Below are 20,020 nucleotides of genomic sequence, written 5' to 3'. Positions count from 1 at the left end.
CTGAGACACAGACTCTGTACCCAGATTGCTGATGAGCATTTTGGTCCAGAGTCAAAGTCCTTTATGAGCTAGCCCAGTCTAACCCTCTCTCAGCCTCGCATCTGTCCTCTTGACCACGTGCTCATCACTCTCTGCCATTCCCTGATCTTGCAGGTGTCCTTTTACAGCTCCGTATCTTTGCCTCTGCTTGCCAAACCTTCCTCTCTCCTAAGCCGTTCTTATTTGTGATTCAGAGTTGCTGTGAGGCCCTCACCGTGCTCCCAGGTGGAGCTCACACACCCTCCTGGGTTCCCAGGCGGCTTTGCACAAATCTGCTATCGAGCTCTTGCTGCAACCACACACACGGATGTTTGCCCCACTGGGGTTGAAGGCAGGGCCCGAGTCACTTTATTTTTTACATTAAAACTCTAATTCATGTTGGAACTCTCCTGATAATAGAGAAATGGATGTAATTTCATCTTCTTTCCATATAGCTATCCAGTTGTCTCCAATACTGGACTATTTGAAAGCCCAGGTCATCCTCACTGATTTGGAATGCCTCATTAGCTAATTTCAAAGGAATATTTAATAGAAACCATTGAGCTGATTCTAATGTTCACATGGAAGAGAAAACATGTAGACTAGTTCCTCCCTCAAAATATTTTTGCAGAAAAGAACAATAAAGGGGGGGGGACTTACTTTACTAAATATCAAGATGAAGTAAAAAATTATAGCAAGTAAAACAGGATAGTATTGACGTTGAACTAGATTAGAGATCAAAGAACCTAAAACGAAAACAGAGCCTTGTGGGGATGCCTGGGTGGCTCAGTAGTTGAGCGTCTGCCTTTGGCTCAGGGCAAGTCCCGGGATCGAGTCCCACATCGGGCTCCTTGCATGGAGCCTGCTTCTCCCTCTGCCTGTCTCTCAGTGTGTCTCTCATGAATAAATAAACTCTTTTCAAATATGCAAGGCTCTGTTTTTTTTTTTAAATGAGGCTTATGATAAAGGAAATATTTTAAATCTTTGGGAGAATGGGTGGAATGCCTGGGTGGCTCAGTGGTTAAGCATCTACCTTTGGCTGAGGCCATGATCCCAAGGTCCTGGTATCGAGTCCCACATCAGGCTCCCCATGGGGACCCTGCTTCTCCCTCTGCTTATGTCTCTGCCTTTCTCTTTTTCTCTCATGAGTCAATCAATCAATCTTTAAAATCAATCTTTGAGAGGATGGGTAACATTTATTAAATTATATCAGGACAACTGGATTGCTATCCTTTTATAAAGAGAATGTCTTCCTGGCTTGTTTGTGTGCATATATAATGATAGAGTTGAGGAGATCTGGGGCTTTTCGTTTTGGTCCAGGGATTTGTTGGCTTAATACCTCATTTTTTTGAGATTGCTTTTAGAAGGTCACCCAAATAAATCTGAAGGATCTTAAGTATAATGATAGAAACACTTTTATTCAGATGGCACACAATGACATTAACATGAACCCAGAAGAGTGACTGATGGGAGTGAAGTAAAGAATTAAGCTTGCTGGACATGTCTGTAAGTGTCAAGTTGTATCAGATAAGCTTTTGACCAAGGAAATGCCTTGGCAATGAGCAGCTCTCCAGCTATGCTAAGAGCTCTTGAAGTGCTGCCAATGCTGGCAGCTCTGGGTGCAAACACTCAATGTCTTCTAGGGAAAAGGCCATTCCTTACCTTCCCCAGGCCCGCAGCTGGTCTAGCTGAGAATACAGCCCCATAGGAGAGCTCTGCCTCTGCCTTCTGGCTTCCCTAACCCTACTGTTAGCTCTCTGGGTCAAGGGTCAGTGGAAGGCAGCAATAAGATATTCTTGGGTTTTTACTTCAACTGTTGGTGTGTGTCCTCTTTGTCTAGCCCAAGGGCGACAATAGGAACACATATGGTGCTGGAACTGCAAAAGTTGGAAGACAAAGAGAAAGCCTTAGAAGCAGTGAACAGGAGGCTAAGGGGGAAAGAGGTGCTAACTGAGGGAGGATTTAGGGGAAAGAGAGTTGTTTTGGTTTTGTTGGTTGGCTTTGTTTCTGAAGATGAGAGTGATTGAAAGCTATTTATGCCAAGAGAAAGATACTATTTTTAAAAAGGGTTTAAGATGGTGGAGAAATTTCTCACCAATGGCCACAGCTTCAATGACCGTCAAGGTGCTATTCCCAGTCCCCTCCCTCAAGAGCTATATTTGCAACTACTCACCTGACTTCAACCTTATCTGCAGCATTCTTAATTTCTTACACAGAGAATCTACCCATGTAGTTAATGAGTAATTGGAAATTAATTTGAAACCATAGTCGCCAACATAGAAGGGAAGAACTTCTTTCAAAAGATGAGGTCCAGAGCATAGATGATATAAAAGTTAGTCTTGGGTAAAGAAAACAGAATGGAGTGAGGATACAAGAAAGTTAATGTACAACTACAGGTATTACCGTTTTCTGTGAAGTGGTTTGCACATCCTTTCACCTGCTGGGCATCAGGGTAAATGTCTTTTTCTAACCTTTGCCAGTTGGGAGAGGGTGCTTTTCAGCCTTCAGTGAAAGGAAGTGTGACCAAACCCCTTGCCCTACCTACTGGTCAGTTGAATTTGGGAACCTGGTCCTTGATAGCCATCTCTGGTGACTCACCATGCTCAATTCTGTGAAGCCTCTTCTGATCTGAGCCTAGAAAAGCTGCTGGTGGATTAGATTGGCCTTTATGGACTGGAAGGGGCATAATGCACAGGTGAATCCACTTGGAGTAAAGGACTAGGAATAGAGTGGACAAATTAGAGAGGAGATCATCTGCTGAGTGTCAGGGAATATGGAACAGAGAGGGCAAAAACAGTATATAGTGGAAGTTGCTGACCAATTGCCTCAAAGAACTGCCTGTCTTCATGAAGGTCCCAAAGTTCTCAACCATTCTCTCCTTATATAGAGGGAGATAAAGAGTAATTTCCTGTTTCATTTTATCTAAAATATTCCAACTTCATTAATTCATTAATACTACTGAAAAATGATTATGTGTCTGAATTTTCCCAGGGAACCATACATTTCAAAAGCCTACCTATAATATTCAGGAATAGTTAAGATTTGTACTGCCTTGTCTTACTTATGGTTCAATTCATTGTCAGCAAAATACAAGCAATTTCCTAACCCCTTAATATGCTTTTTTTTTTCTGTTGCACAGTTTATTTTAGTCTTTTTGTCTAGAAAGAAGCCAAAGTGGAACAGTTACCTCAGTTACCTCTACCCAAAGTGGTTTAGAACTCTAAGAAACTCATTAAGAACTCTGAAAAAGAATCTCAGAGTGTGAATCCTGATTTCACTATTACACACTATTACAGTCACGTGAACTTGCAAGCCATTCAACTTCTTTGGTTTCAGGTTCCGCATCCTGTGTAGTGTGAACAATAGTAGCATGGGCTCCGTAGCATTGTTTTGAGGATGAAATGAGACAATCAATGGGAAGCATTTTATGTGGTGCCAGGGTCTAGTAAACTCTGAGTACATCCTGGTCATATACAACATGCATAATATAAATGTTAAAGGATGCTGGATAGTCTATGCACTACTAAAATATAATTCAGAAGCATAAAGCTTGAAAGGGATTCTTGAGATCATTTATACCACAATGGCAAATACCTACCCTATTTTCCATCATTCTTTCCACAGCACACATTGCAGATATCACTAATCCATCCCAGTGTTCCTTCTCACCAAACTCAACATGGTGTTTTAAGTGATTACTACCAATTGATTGGAGTTGATCGTTGAAATGAAACTCATGTGCCTCCCATAGTTGTACTCAACAGGTGAGGAAGTGACTTTCCTAATGCGACAGAATTTATTAGTTTTAGAGCTTGGACAAAGGTACTATTTCTTATTTCTTCTTGTACTGCTGATCATACCCTTGCTGCGTAACTTCAGCTTTATAGAATATAGACTTTCAAAAGGATCTTAAAAAAATCAATATCCTTTGAAGGAAATGGTATGTGGGTTAAATGGGAAATTGGAAGTTAATATTGTCTGTATTTTATCTCTTTACAATCCTGATAATTGGTCATGGTTTGTTTAATGGAAGAAACTTAGCTGCAGAAACTAGCCATGATGCATCATTTCCACAAGACTTTGTTCATGTACTTATTCAACAAAAAATACTTGGTGCCAGCTTTGTACCAGGCACTATACTAAGCACTAAGAAGAAAAGATGATCAAAATATGGCCTTGACTGTCAATCAGTACAAGGAACAGTAAAGGAGACAGACACGGACAAACCTAGATGCATCAGCAGTGTGCACTTCAATAAAGGCACGTACAGGCTGCCACAGGAACAAAGTAATCAGTTCTACCCAGGGGGATGGGAATCAGGAAGGCTGCTTGACCTGAATCATCAAGGAAAAAAGCAACCTCATAACAAGAGATCCTGGAAAATGTTAGTAACCTTTACTGGAAAGCTAGAAGTTGCATTTTTGGGTGATGCAATATTTGTGCACTTGGACTTCATTAAAAAATTGTTCTTTTTTAATTTTTTATTTATTTTATTTTTTTTTAAAAAGATTTAATTATTTCAGAGAGAGCGAGCATGAGCTGAGGGGACGGGGAAAGAGCAGAGGGAGAGGGACAAGCAGACTTCCCACTGAGCAAGGAGCCTGACTTGGGGACTTGGGGCTTTTTTTTTTTTTTTCTGACTTGTGGCTTGATCCTGGGACCCTAGGATCATGACCTGAGCCAAAAGCAGATGCTTAACCAACTAGGGTAACTAGGGTGCCACCAGGCACCCCTAAAAATTGCTCTTAATAGCCCATATGGTTTTGTTGAGGGATTGTTATAGTAAGGTTGCTGTCTGATATAAGACTGATGACACAAAGCAATGTTTGTCACAATCACATTTTCAGGAGCAAAATTTTTTGTATATTTGCCTGAGTGGCAAAAATACTTCCTAGTCTAGTAGACTCTCCTTATGTATCTGACAATGGAATTCAGTCTGACACTGGGTGAACCATGTAGGGTTCAAACCTGCTTGAAATCACCGGCACGACCAAGCTGATGCTTTACCCTGTTTGACGTCATGGCCTGAAAATCAAATATGCTTACCCTCATTCTTTTGTTGTTAAGCATACTTTGGTTATTGTTCTGCTGTTTAGGTAAGGGGGAAAGATAAAGAGCCTCTATCCTGAAAACGCTGCATTATAAATAAACACATGGTGGTGGCTGTGGACCAACCATCCAGATGCCCTTAGGCAACTGGTAGCCAATGAAACCCAGTGCTAAGTAGGTCGCCCAACCTGTTAAGGCTAATGTTAGTAGACCAACTTCTAAAAGTATTTTTCCACTCTCTCTGGCAGGGATGAGGGGAAATGTATTCATTTAGAGAGGTCAAAAAAATCAACCTCACCTAGGGCTCCATGTCTAATGAATGGCTCTACCCCAACATCAATCATGGCAAAATGTCACTGACCTAGACTCTATGCTGAATCAACACCATTAAGAGCTTGAAAGGGATGCTTGAGATCATTTATACTATTTGACCCAGCTTCCACGTGGCCTTTACTTTCTCTTTTTACAACTTGAATTGCCTAGGTTACTGCAGATGTTAAGAGATAAAGTTCCCATTGAGTAAAAGACTGGTGTGAATTCCTCAATTAGGAACCTTTGAAATGAAATTTGAGGCTGAGCCTGGGATGCCCTTGCATCACACATAGTATCACACATCGATTGGACTCTTTTTCCATTTGGGGGAAATTTCAGTGCTAGCTCTTAATGCTGGAGACCCCCATGGGGTTGGGGGCGAGTGTGGAAGTTAAGATAGATTCAGAGGAATGACACATTTAGGGGTATAGTACAAGGGAGGGGACAGGATCGAACTGAGTGGCCTGGGCAGGGTAACAGTTTAGAGCCCATCTGGAGAGTCATTGGACATTCATTTAAAGGAGTGGCCTGCCTGAGGAAGAGCAATGACGCAGGTCTGTCACCACTAGGAGCCTCTCCTTTCTGGTTTGGGCAATTCTGCTCTGTATCCAGATTTGTAGACTTCACTTGGCAAAGCAAAACTTTGAAGTCAGCTAAGATATTCATTATCTACTGTTACCAGAGCGCACCCTTTGGGGTTTTATATCCTACATCAAGCAGCTTATAGCTACAGACCGTTCAGAGTTGCAGTAGCTATAAGGCATTGCATTTCTGGTGGGGTTTCAGGGTTTCTTATAGAGGACTACCCTGGGCATGATTGACTGGCTCATGTCTGTCATGCCAAGAGGAGAACCAGTAATGCCCTGGAAGAAAAGCCAGGATTCCCCGCTATGAGTCTTCTCTGAGTCTCTAATGGGTCTTTTTGTTCACCTGCAGGTGGTGGCCAGGGCCGAAAGCTGAAAATCCTGAGACTAGAAGGGTGGCCAGCAGGTTGAAACAGCCAATGGCTGTGGGATTGGGCTTGCCAAACAATAGTCCTATTGTGCTAAGTGGCCATGAAATAGAAAATCTGAAAATGTGATAAAAAATATAATTTTTTTTAAAGAAATGTGAGCCTTGACATTCAGAGTTTCTTACTTAGTGACAAACTCTTCCAGGTTAAATTTTGGACTTTGACTTCATGCCACTTTTCTACTATCCTGACCCTCTTGCCCTTATTTATTCAACACATGTTGATAAACATCTACTTCATTGCCAGCACAATTCTAGGCCTGGAACAGGGACGGGGAGAAACCAACCCGCTGCTCTATTGGACACTATGTTCTAGTGAAGGAACAGACAATAACAAATACAGATGTAAGTGTATATTTTATATATTTTTATACATATCACAATATATATTATGTTAATACATTTTTCAAGGTGGTATTAAGTCCCTCTTCCCCTACAAAGGAAGCATGGAGAGGCTAGAGAGACGTGTGCCTTGCATACTGTGCCTCCTTAGGCTTAGAGCCTGAATCCCCTCCTCTCCATGAAAACTTGGGCCAGGGGAATAAGTGTTCCTTTTAACAGGAATCAAGAAGTGTGTGCAAGATCAGAGGGTGACATTTCCTCTCTAGGTGAGACACACTGCAGTATTGCTAGTCCCTCAGGCTGGCCTTACATATCCCATTCCTTGTGCATGGTTGGGCCACAGGGAACCAAGCCATCCAGGGCAGCTCACATTCAGGGCTTCCTGTCCCTCTCTGAGTGCTTCTACACCTGTTAATGCTGGATGTCAGCATAAGTGAGGTCTGGGGGCTTCTCTGCTGTCAAGGGTGACAAGGTGCTGGCAGGGAGTCACCTTCATGGTTCATGAAATGACAATGATGCTGGCCTTTGCTGAGCCCAGAGGACTTCATCTCTGGTCAATCACCTGGCTGGTGATAATTGGGGGACTCAGGGAGAGGGGAGTGGGGGGGCAGACAAGTCTGGATGGTGCTGGCACCCAGTGAAGGGGCATGGGGAGTGACTGCTAATGGGTATGGAGTTACTTTTCGGAGTGAGAAAATGTTCTGGAATTCAAAGTGGTGATGGTTGCTCAACTTTGTGAATATACCATGGACCATTGAATTGTATCCTTTGAAGAGGGGATATTATGGTATGTGAATTATAGCTAGGTTAACAAGACAACTCCAAATTCAGCAGAAAGGGGGAAAATCTTTTTACTTCAGCTGTTACATTCCTCCCATCACATCACAGCCACCTCCTAAATGTATTATTATGTTACCTTATCTTCCATCAAAGGAAAACACCATAAATTCAAAACCATTTGACCAATTCTGCCCCAGGCTTCCTAGGGACTTTTGGTTCTGTGTTTGCAATAGGCTAAATCATTTAATCCCACTTCAGATAAAAATAAGAGTAGCATGCTAACAGGAAGTCAGGGCCAACGCCTGCACTGCCCGCACACAATAGCACAGGCGCAAATTACCATAAGAACAACCCATTTCCAGATGCTGCCATTGTTGACATGGTTCCTGGCAAACCTATGTGTGTTGAGAGCTTCTCTGACTATCCTCCTCTGGGCTGTTTTGCTGTTTGTGACATGAGACAGACGGTTGCTGTGGGTGTCATCAAAGCAGTGGACAAGAAGGCAGCTGGAGCTGGCAAAGTCACCAAGTCTGCCCAGAAAGCTCAGAAGGCTCAGAAGGGAAATGAATATTATCCCCAATACCTGCCACCCCTCCCCACTCTTAATCAGTGGTGGAAGAACGGTCTCAGAACTGTTTGTGTCAATTGGCCATTTAAGTTTAATAGTAAAAGACTGGTTAATGATAGCAATGCATCGTAAAACCTTCAGAAGGAAAGGAGAATGTTTTGTGGACCATTTGGGTTTTTTTTGTTTGTTTATTTTTTGTTTATTTTTTTTTTTTTGTGCGTGTGTGGAAGTTTTAAGTTATTAGTTTTTAAAATCAGTACTTTTAATGGAAACAACTTGACCAAAAATCTGTCACAGAATTTTGAGACCCATTAAAACAAAAGTTTAATGAGAAAAAAAAAAGAACAAACCCATTTCCGAATCACCAGACCTAACAGAAGGCAAGTAGGGTCACAGCATTGCTGAAGGTAAGAGCATAATACTGTTTCCCATACTGTTGAATTTTGGAAAGGCCTGAGAGGGGCTGTGATTACAATCAGTAACCCCATATTCTAAACACAACATGGCAACACTAGCTTGATCAGATAGAGAAGGGAGGTGCCTTGTGAAGAAGGTGAAACTTTTGTTGGGTTGATGGAAGGATCTTCCCACTGCTTCCTCCAACACAACAATATCTAGAATCCAATGGGCATATGGAGCCTCACCATGATCACCCCTGGGATGACTGGGGAAACTTAGCAGAGGGCTCTCCTGGCTATGCCACTTACACCTGTAAGATATAAGGGAAGTCACACCCCCTCCACGAGCCTCAGTTTCTTCATCTGTCTAGTGGGGATATTAACATTTCATTCCTGGTAAGGTTGTTGAGAGGATTAAATGAGATACTGCATGTCCACACTGTCCACACACTGTAAGATGTCTAAAATATGGTAGCTCTTCTTGGCTCTGAAGCAGCTAGGGGAGGTACTATGGCCTGATGTAACATAGAGAAACTACGATCAGAAAGAGTCTTCCTAGACACAGAACTGAATAAATTCCTATTTTATGGCTAGCTGAATGTTTATGGCTGTCGATGCTGTCTTAAAGACAATACACAAAAGGGATGCACCAAAGCAGAAGGCGGAGTTCTGCCTTCTCCCCTGGCCTCCCCTATGTCCTCCCTTTGCTGTGGTTGGCTCTTTGCCTTTACCATTGTGTACCACAAGTGTTACCCTCTGTGCCCTAGCACAAGCTGGGGCCTCCACCCAGAGTGCCCTTTTCCTAGCCCATCATCTCCCACTCATTCCTGAAGGTCTGTTTTAAATGCTACAGACCCCCTAGAAGCTTCTTCACTCACCTGATCCTCATTGGTTCCCCCATCAATAGTGCCCACATAAGGAGTGATTCCTTAAGGCCAAAGACTAGGAGTCTGGGAACTCGGGATGGGAGGGGAGTGTTTTGCACTTGAATAACTTACTTAAGGCCTGTGGGAAATATAGAATTGGAGACACTGAGGTCACAGATCTAAAAACACTCCTATTTTCATGCTTACGTTTCACTAAAATAAAAATAACTACCATTACTAAACCATGAATAATATTTTTGCACATATTAAGTGATAATTCCTTAGAAATGTTTTAGAATCTGCCTCCATTGCAGTTTCAATGATAAGTTTCTCTGTGCATTTACTTTATATCAAGGTGTTTTGTTTTCCTTGTCTAATTTTATGACTTGAAGTCAGTGACTCTTGTCATCAACACCACCTTGTCCCAGAAACCCACGTAAATGCATGCCTTAACTCTCTTCCTTCTTATGAATGGGGTTGTGCATGGTTTACTTTTCCTTGTCATTCTCAATCCCTCTCCACGATGCTTTGTAAATACCTTTACTCTGCCATATAGGCTACCATCATTTTTCCTTCGGGCAACCCTAGTTTGTTTGGTTTTTTTCCTTCTAATTATATCCAGGGAAATGACTTGTAATTCTGTGGTTGCTGAGAAAGTGTGTAGAAGCAAATATGCGAATCCCAAAATTTGGCAAAAAGAGAGTACACTGGGATGTAATTACCTAATTATCTTAACTGGGGAATGATGGAGAAATGTTGATTGAATTATGAGCAAGTTAAATACGAGAATCTGTCTCCCTGTCTTATAAAGTATTTGCTCTATGAGAACAGGGCTGTAATTTATCCAGCGTGGGATTTCCAGTTCAGGGCTTGCCTCATTGTAGATTTCCTAAAAGTTTGTCCAATCGATGAGTGAATAAATAAATTTTTTAAAAAAAGAGTTGGGATGACTAATGTCCAGGATAAATTTAGGCCTGAAGAACTCTAATAATGACTTTTTGTTTGGTTCCGAGTGGGAAGAACCATAAAGGCATGACCTTATGGTTTAGGGCAGATGATATAATGGTTACAGGAGACAAAGAGAAAACACAACTGTTTTCTATTAAGGTTAATGATCTGCAGAATGAAAAACATGGGGACCAGGAAATGAAAGCCCAAGATAAGGGAAAGGAATGGGAAGAAATACCTAATTGTTTGGAATAAGTTCATATTGTGGTTCAGGCAAATGACATGTAAATAGACTAGCAAGCCTGTCAGATCACAGAAAACAGGAAAGTAGTAAAAGGTAGGAGATGGGAAAACATTGCCCTGGCTGTCAAAAAAGGAAATAAGGTGGAGCCTAGAAACTACAACTAATTTTTAAATGAATGCTTTGTGGACTCAGTGCAGTACGTAGAAATCCACCAAGAGCCATCAGTGAGTGATTCACTGTAAATCACGCCCAGTGATCTTTTTTCCCTTTTAAATAGGACTTTTGGCAGGTCAGGTGAGGGGTATGCAACAGACATGGCGTATCTGTATTGTAAGGAGGCATTAAACAGACTCTTTAATAATAATTTGGGGACAAGATTAGGAAATTGAATTATGAGAGACATTAGTTTATAACTTTTTGAAAGATGGAAACTAAAATGCAATTGATTAAAGAATATATGACTGAATGGGAAGAAGAGTCCTAGATACATGCTGTCAAGTTCAATGTTCCTATCAATGACTTGGATGCACACTGTATGTCTTGTCAAATTTGAGGTCATAAAGATGAATGAGATGGTGAGTTTAATGGTAGAGGGAAGAAGACACAAGATAAGTTCAGCAAGGTGCAATGGCCTGGATATAAATGTAAATAAATCTTTGCGTTTAGATTTTCAACACGAACTGTCCCTGTAGATGATGGGAGCCATGAGGTATGACATGAGAGCAGTCAATGTACTAATGAGCCAGGGGTTTAATTGATAACTAGTTCTGTGAGAGTCAACAGTATGTATGTTCTGGCTTCCAGAAAAATGTATTTAAACCTCAGAATGTTGTTGGAAGTAATAGTATTCAACAACCAGAAAAAACAATAAATGCCATTTAAAAAATTGGAGTGTGGTGTTTGGATGAAAAATATTCTATCCTTTGTTTTGCAAGGCAGACAACATCTGGAACACTGGGTTCCGTTTTGGGTGCTATAAGTTAAAGGGACTTTGATACACTGGAGAACATCCCAGAGACTGGATTCTAGGCAGTTTGGGCTTCCTCGAGCTGAGAGTGTACCCACAGTCCCACCCTGGGGGATGTGATCACATCAGTAAATCTGAGCCTTAGTGTCTGATGGTAAGCTTACGGCTGGACAGGATCTGGAAAACTGGCTGGTAGATATATGGACACTGGGTACCACTGTTTGACAATCTTCTCTCCATCGAGATCTGACCATTGGTATGTAAGTTGTTAGACGCAGTGACCCTGTGTCAGACTTCTTCCCCTAACCTTCCTACCAACAAGTCTCAGCGAGTGGTTGAAAATTCATCTCTTTAGAGAAGAGCCCAAGGAGTGTGGCCACTTCCCATGCTCCCCCTAAGAGTATGGCCACTCCCCATCTCATGAGCTCAGCTTCCTGAGGGGCACCCCAGTTTCCTGCCAAAATTGTCCTTGTTTTTTGTTGAGCTAGGGAGAAAGAGTTTCTGTTCTTTGTTCTCTGGCTAAGACGCTCACGTTACACAGGGATAAAATGACAACGTTTGCCTGAAGGAAGGGGAGTCTGAGCCCCAAGGAAGGTACAGCCTTGCTTCCTCCTAGGCCTAGGGCAGCAAAACGTTGGCTGTGTGTGGGAAGGGGGAATCAGCTTCACCGAGGCAGCACTTAGAAAAAGGCCTTTTAAGTAGTTGAGACGTGGATGGGAGTGGAATTTATTTGTTAATTCAGCTTAATAATCATCCCTTTGTTCCATGATAAGAAAATGTGGGTTCACTGTTTAAAAACAGGGCTTCACCATCACTGGAAATGTTTCGCATCCTATTCTCATGTTTACTGTGTCTCAGCTCAGCCAAGGGAAAACACAGCCCATCCGTGACATTAGTATTAACACGTACAAAAGGAGACATGAATAGTGTTTTCTCTAACAGAGAAGAACCTACAATATTGCTGAGAGAAATGTGAGTTAATTATTCTGACGGGGACTCTAATTCTGCTGCCCCAAAATGAATCATTTGTAGGGGCCAAACAAGTATTGCTACAGAGGACATTGTCCCAAACAGAGGGACAAATCTGACATTCTGTAATAGCTCTCTTTGTCATTTATGGTCCCAAACAGATGAGCTTTAGAACACGTAATTTTATTGCTGAAATCAATAAAGGCTGGCCTGGGGCCAGGGCTTTAAATAGCTGTTGCAGCTGCCTGGCAGATGGAGAGATTGCTGCCGCAGAGCTCCCGAGCTCAGCCGGCTTGTGTCAGTCTAGAGGCAAACCTGGGGCCCACCCACCTCCCACCCACCTCCCACCCCACCATGATGACGGTAGGCATCATCCTTCCTCCACAGTTACCGAAGAGCCTCCCAGCGCAGACTCAGCACCTCCACTCCTCGGTGTGACACGTCTTGGCTTCTCTCTTTCTCAAAAAACAAACCAAACCCCACAAACCATTATTTTTCCTTGCTCTGCAGGCTGAGAAATAAAGGCCACTGGTCATTTCAGGACTTTTCTCTCCCTTGTGGGAAAAGGATTTCATGCTTGGCCATGTGCTGATGTCTGCCACTGCCCTCACGGTGTGGCTGGCTCTGCACCTCCTGGCACTTTGGGGTAGTGGGTAAGATCACTGACCTAAGAACCTGAAGTTTCAGTTTCTCATTGTCTGCTACTAATGGTGTGTGTGAGCAGGGCAAGACCCTGTGCTTCTCTGGGCCGTATTTCTTATATTGGGTTGGCATTGGACTGGGATCAGGAGCTTTCAAATTGTCCTGCAGAGATGCTTCAAGGGATCTGTAAACACTCAGGTCAAATTTCATTAAAACATTAAAGTGTCTTTAAACAGTAATAAAAGACAGCAGGAATAATCAAATAGATTATATTCTAATTTTAACTATAAGATATATGAGCATATTAATTTGTATTTCCACGTGAACTTACTTTGTAGCCTTGCAAAAATCTTGTCTGGACATCTCCCCCATACATATAGTATTTAAATACCTTGTAGATGCAAATCGGCCTGGAAGGTTGCCACTTTTCACTGCTCTTATCTTAAAGTCAAGAGTATCTGTACCTTGCAGAGCTCCTGTGTGCCATCCTGGATTAAAGGCTATGTCTTTAATGCATCTGCTTGGCACACACTCTCATTACAGATTAATTTTCACTTGTGCAATAATTTGTGGATGCCAAACATTTTTTTAAAAAAGATTTTATTTATTTATTTATTCATGAGAGACACACAGAGAGAGGCAGAGACACAGGCAGAGGGAGAAGCAGGCTCCCTGCGGGGAGCCCAACGTGGGACTCTGTTCCAGGACCCCTGGATCACAACCTGAGCCAAAGGCAGACGCTGAACCACTGAGCCACCCACGTGCCCCTTGAATACCAATCATGTTGCAATGTGAAAATATTATGTTGTAGATAATTTAAGCGATTTCGTGATTTCTGAGTGCTTATTGCCTGGTTTATATATTCTTACATAACATGTATACAATATATACTTTATATGTTATGTATATAGAATCTTTCAAGCTCTCATGATGGTTTTATCCAACAAAGTGTCTCCTGAGATTGACAGAAGAACTGTTAAAAGACTGGAACCGTTAACATACTGAGAGAAAACAATGAACAACAATGACAATGACGAAATAAGTTACTGAAGGTAACAGTATAGTTGTCAACTACTGTTCCAATTTCAAAATGGTCTCTTGCTCATATTTTTGAGGATATAGTGTGCAAATTTTAAATTTGAAGTAAAATTAATTTCTATTAATAAAATATGGTATGCATTTGTTTTATAAATATCGGGATCCGAGGTAAGATTTCATTTGAATGAAGAGAGATATTTCCTACTAAAAGTGTTTGCAATACCTTGGGAGGATAATCCTTCCTACCCCCACTGCCATTCTGGCAGAAGCCAGCCCTGTGAGAGAAGACACCTATGCAGTGTGATTTGGAGCTACCAGAGGGTCTTTGCTGTTGGGTGATTTTCTTTACCAAGATGTAAAGTCTTCTATGTGATAAGAATGAATGGTCATCATGCTATGCTTCTGGAAGAAATGTCCAGAGAAGTTAATTGCATGAGGTGGGAAAGACTGACCTCAGCATTTCCTAGAGAGGAGGTTTTGGCTGCTGTGGAGGCCCTGGGTACATCAAGAGGGTAGAAATGAAGAACAACAATGGAAACTGGAGTTTTCTTACTTCCTCAGTGGTTTTGTTTTGTTTTTTTTTTAAGATTTTATTTATTTATTCATGAGAGACACAGAGAGAGAGGGAGAGAGAGAGAGAGAGAGAGAGGCAGAGACACAGGCAGAGGGAGAAGCAGGCTCCACGCAGGGAGCCCAACGTGGGACTCAATCCTGGGTCTCCAGGATCATGCCCTGGGCCGAAGGCAGGCGCTGAACCACTGAGCCACCCAGGGATCCCTCCTCAGTGGTTTTGACAACAAAATTTTTGCTCTAACTCTAGAGAAAACAATTTTCCAGTGACTGGAGAGAGGGGCCGTAGATCACCAACTATGAATTCACTGCACCGGGAGACATTCTCACTTGTGTGATCTCCTACCCTTCGTAATAACTTGGCAAGGTTATTTCCAAGTTACAGATGAGGAAATTGAGATGTTGAGAGATTTTTTAAAAATACATTTTACTTACTTATTCATGAGAGACACACAAAGAGAGGCAGAGACATAGGCAGAGGGAGAAGCAGGCTCCCTGCAGGGGAGCCCAATGCAGGACTCCATCCCAGGACCCAGCGATTACAACCTGAGCCAAAAGCAGATGCTCAACCACTGAGCCACCCACATACTCCAAAATGTTGAGAGATTAAACAATCTGCCCTAAGTGATCTGCTTGGAAAAAAGGCAAATTGGGACTGATAGCCTGGTCTTGTCTTCACATTCCACATTTGGGCGGAGGACAGAGCTTCAGCCCTGGAAGAGGACTGTGCTTGCGTGACACTTGAGCTCTGTGCACACAGCCACCTGGTGAAACGACGACAGCAGGTCACTGAACTCGTTACTACTTAGGTTTGGCCTTTGCAGGACATCACACTGCAGTGTGAGCTGAGTCACATCTGGTTTTAGCCTGAAGGTGTGTAAATTAAGCTTCTGGCAAGGAAGACTGAGGGAGAAAGAGCCAGATGAGTCTGAGGCTCTGAACTTGTCCTCAAACTTCTATGTGTTACCGGTTACTGACAGTCATAACAACGCTTTCTTGCATCCAGCTGATTCTGGTTACTGATTAAACCAGGGTGTGGTAATGTGATGTGGCTGCCGTTCTGGGCATGAGGCTTTGGAAGACGTCACTTCCACCCACTGGCCTAGAGCTCCCAGGGAGGGGTTGCTGTCTAGAGGCTGTCCATTCAGCGCTCTACCAGCCGCCAGCAGCTGGCACACTGGTTCTCAGGTAGGGCTTCCCCCTGAGAGCTGGGATCCAGAAAAGTGAACTGAAAACCAAAACCCCCACCAGTCATTTAGTTGTAATATATACAGGTTGAGACTCACAAAGTACTTAATGGGTGGTCAATTTATTTTTCTTGAGCAATTAAGTAAGTGAAGATTGAAATGAAGATTGTGGTGATCACGGAAAAGGGCCCCTCAGATCCCCTCTGGCTGGATTACTAGCTGATGGCCCCAGCCGCATTCACCTTGGGATCCACCACGGGGTTCACACAAGGCCATGCTTCCTGCAGGCAGCTTCCTGCCAATGACAGAACACGGTAGGGATACTCAAGGAGTCCCACTGCCGTGGGATGCCAGGCTCCTCTGATGGGCAACTTTGACTTCAGGATACGCTACACTGTTACAGGCTAAATTATGTCCCTCCAAAATTCATATGTCAAAGTCCTAACCCTCAGTACCTCAGAATATGACTATATTCAGAGAGAGTCTTTAAAGAGCTATTCCAGTTAAAATGAGGTCATTGTGGGGGGCTCTAATCCAATACGACTGGTGTCCTTCTCAGAAGAGCCATATACAGAGGGAAGATGATGTACAGAAGGCAGCCGTCTACAAGCCAAGGAAAATAAGGAAACCAAGCCTGCCAACACCTTGGTCTCAGATTTCTAGCCTCCAAAACTGTGAGAAAGTTTCTATTAAGCCACCCAATCCACAGTCCTTTGTTACGGCAGCCCCAGGAAACTACCTTCTTTAACTGAAATGCTTTTGGAACTGTGCTGCCTTGTGACTCTTCCTCCCCCAGCCCTCCAGCACCTCCTCTCCTTTCCTGGGGAGCAGGCCTGCACTGAGGCCTAAGAGCTTTCTCTATCTACCCCCCTCCTCCTCCTTCTCCCTCACAGCTGCTTCCCTTAACAAACCTCTTGCATGTCTAAGCCCGTCTTGGCATCTGTTTCTCGAAGGACCCAAACTATAACAAATGTGATGGGAAAAAAATTATTTGGAAATGCAATATATTCCTGAGATTTTAAAAAATTAAGTGATCATTCTAGATAACAGATTTTTTTTTTTTTTTTAATAAGCCCAAGTTTATTTGGAAGTCAGTACCCCTTGCCTTGATAGACAGGTTTTCTGCTGTGACCGTGTTTCCTGCCCTGACCCTCTGGGCGCTACAGCTGTCTTGGGGCTGCCTACCACTGCTGGGGAAGGGAAAGAAGGGAAATGACCCCCGGGGGTAGAATTATAGCATGCCACAGCTGGAAAGGACCTCTGAGATAATCACTCCAGTCTCCCCCATCAAGTCACACCTGGGAAGACTGAGCACCCAGATGTAAGTGTCCAGTTGACTCCCTCAGGGTCACAAGGCAGACAAATGGCTCTTCTTGGCAATTCCAGGAATGCCTTTCTTGGAAAAACACAGAGACTTATTTAAAGTAACATGTTTGGACTATCCGTGAGTTGCTAGTCTCTTCTACTGGTTATGTTGGGTCCTGTTAATAAAAATGCTGGGGTTTTTCCAGTCGCAATGTGACCAGAAGGAGAGAGGACTTGCTCCCTTTCATGAACACATAGGGCTATTTGTAGACACCAGCTTGACCGTGTGAGAGTGGGCTGACATTTTATGAGCTGTCGCCAAGGCTAAATCCTGGTTTGGCAGCTGAAGCCACAACACACCCACGCCGGGTACCAAGACCTGCCTCGGGCAGGCAGCGTACTGGACCGGGTCTGCCTCTGCCCCATGGGTCTCCAGCAGAACTCTTGTGCCCTTACCAGCAAGCCAGCTGAGCCTACCCTGCTCAGCATGGGGTGGAGTAGATGAGTATGGGGCTCAAAATTTTAGGCAGAAGTTTGGCTTCAGTCTGAGCCCTCCACATCTTTCCCATTTCTTCAAAATCATTTGTTCCTGAATGGCTCGGGCTATTAATATGGGATGGTGGCCCATCACTTCTCCTCTCTGAGATGGAGTTATCTTACCCACAAAACGTAGCAGGCAAATGGACCCTGGTGATGATCGTCCATATCTGTGACTATACCAGAAATCACTGAATTGTACTCTTGAAATAGGTGAAATGTCTGAGTTATATCTCAATAAATTAAAGCCATTCAAAAAAATACGGGGCTGATTTTAGCTGTTAGCAAAATGGGGCATCTTCTGCCTCCCTACACCTCTCAGAATCAGAAGTTCAATTTAGAGTTGAGTCATAGGATAGGAATATCTTACAATTCTTAGATTAAAAGAGGCCTCCAGGCCCAGACAGTTTCTTCTAAAACATCAACAGCTTTGTAGGCAGTGATGAGGAAGGGCCTATCTCCTAAAAGAGGTAGCTCAGCCACTATAATAAAAGTGCTTACAGGGGCACCTGGGTGGTTGAGCGTCTGCCTTTGGCTCAGGGCATGATCCCGGGGTCCTGGGATTGAGTCCCACATCAGGCTCTCCCTCTGCCTATGTCTCTGCCTATGTCTCTCATGAATAAATAAATAAAATCTTAACAACAACAACAACAACAACAACAACAACAAAACAGGCAGCCTGCCTGCAGGCTATAGTTTGCCAGTTAAAAATATTGTATTAAAATATGATTTGCCTTGTGGTTGATTTTTTGATGCTTCCTTAAATTTCACACCTGAAGTGGGTCCCACCACTGGAATACTTATTGCTTTCTGTCCAGCATTTATTCTCTTCCTTCCTCCTACCAGTAGGCCAAGTTGTCTTTGAAAACAATCCCCATGGTCTCTTACTCTCTACTGTGTGGTTCCAGTGGGATTGGTTCTACCACCAGCCCAGGAATGGGCCATGATTGGCTTAAACTAGTCAACATATCCCTTCCCCATGGGGTGGTTGGTTCCAAAGGATGGGTAATGAAACTCAAGGAAGAAGAAGAAATTGGAAACTTATGCTGGAAATTCGGGACCACACATATATCTTCCTCCTTGGGTTTCTTGGTGTGGGCAGGTGTGGCCAGGAGCTGCTGGGATACTGGAAAGGACCTGGGAGCTCCGGGCCACCCTCTGGGTCCTGCCAAAAAAGAATCCAGGAATGCATGCAGGTTCTGTGAGGCCCATAGCTTGGACAGTTTGGGGCCCTCTTTAAGAAAATGAATACATAATTGCAGATACAAGTACAAGCATAATTATTTAACTAGAATGAGGGAAGTTATAACAAATGACAAATTTGAAAGACCCTACAAACACCACAAACATCACAAAAGCCAGGTAAGCAGTATGTTTTTATTAATTGCTATCTGACACACCTCTAAAGTACTTTTTCCATGGTTTTGATTGCATACTATTTAATCACCTCCTTATATTATGACTTAGTAATATCATTTTTATAGAGAGGATAAAAAGATAATCTTTAATATGGATAATTAAAATATTTTGCTATTGATACTTCAGAAAGGTTTATTTCAGCACCACAATTCATTATTGGTAATGTCACATAACATTTTCAGGATTGCTGTTGGATAAGGAAAGCATAAGCTTCATTAACTTCATGGTAGATCTATCTCTTACCTCAATCCTCTCCCTGAGATAAACTACATATTAGATGATGCCCCTTCTTCTTCTAAAACTCTATGTAAGAGTTTGGCTCAAATTCCTAATCCAGGCTTTATAAAAAATAAAATGCCCTTCTCATGATTTTTGCAATTCCTGGGGAGTGTATTCACATAATTATGGTAGTTCTTTTTGGGTAGCTCAGCATCTAATCATTGTATTTCTAGCAACAATATTTTTGGTCTTTCCTCTCTTCCCCACTATTAATCAGTATAATTGAATGGGACCCACCTCCAAAATTCAGTTGGAGCACATACCCAATACTGAAGACTAGAAAGACATTACATTCCACCTGGCCACCACCTTTTGCTCTGGAATAGGCATGAGAACCAGTCAGAGTCCATGATACACAGTCTTTTTCTGAAACTTTTGGGGAAGACACACTTGCTCTCTCCTGAGAAAGTGTGAGGTCTGATAAAGTATTAAAATTGTCCAAGAAATTTTAAGACTGTGGGAGCCAGTTTGGAGAAAGAGGGAATAATTGGGCTAAATTTACCTGTATAGTATTTGGGAAAAGGAAATCCATGTTTTGTTGTTAAGGCTGATGGATATCAAGGTTACTACC

The 20,020-nt window shown here is 42.7% G+C and overlaps 1 protein-coding gene across 1 annotated transcript in view; it reads left to right on the top strand.

Annotated features, from left to right (window-relative positions):
* LOC140623045 (C2 calcium-dependent domain-containing protein 4A-like) overlaps positions 1 to 6,455 on the top strand; it is a 66,276-nt gene extending 59,821 nt beyond the window's left edge. The window contains exon 9 of the transcript XR_012022723.1: positions 3,643 to 6,455. The gene's annotated coding sequence lies outside the window, so the exon portion shown is untranslated. The remainder of the gene's footprint in view (positions 1 to 3,642) is intronic.
* Positions 6,456 to 20,020: the final 13,565 nt, after the last annotated feature.

This window comes from Canis lupus, chromosome 32, assembly GCF_048164855.1.
Source record: "Canis lupus baileyi chromosome 32, mCanLup2.hap1, whole genome shotgun sequence".
Lineage (NCBI taxonomy): Eukaryota > Metazoa > Chordata > Mammalia > Carnivora > Canidae > Canis > Canis lupus.
The sequence above is the reverse complement of the archived record's forward strand: the minus strand, read 5'-3'. Positions and strand labels throughout refer to the sequence as shown.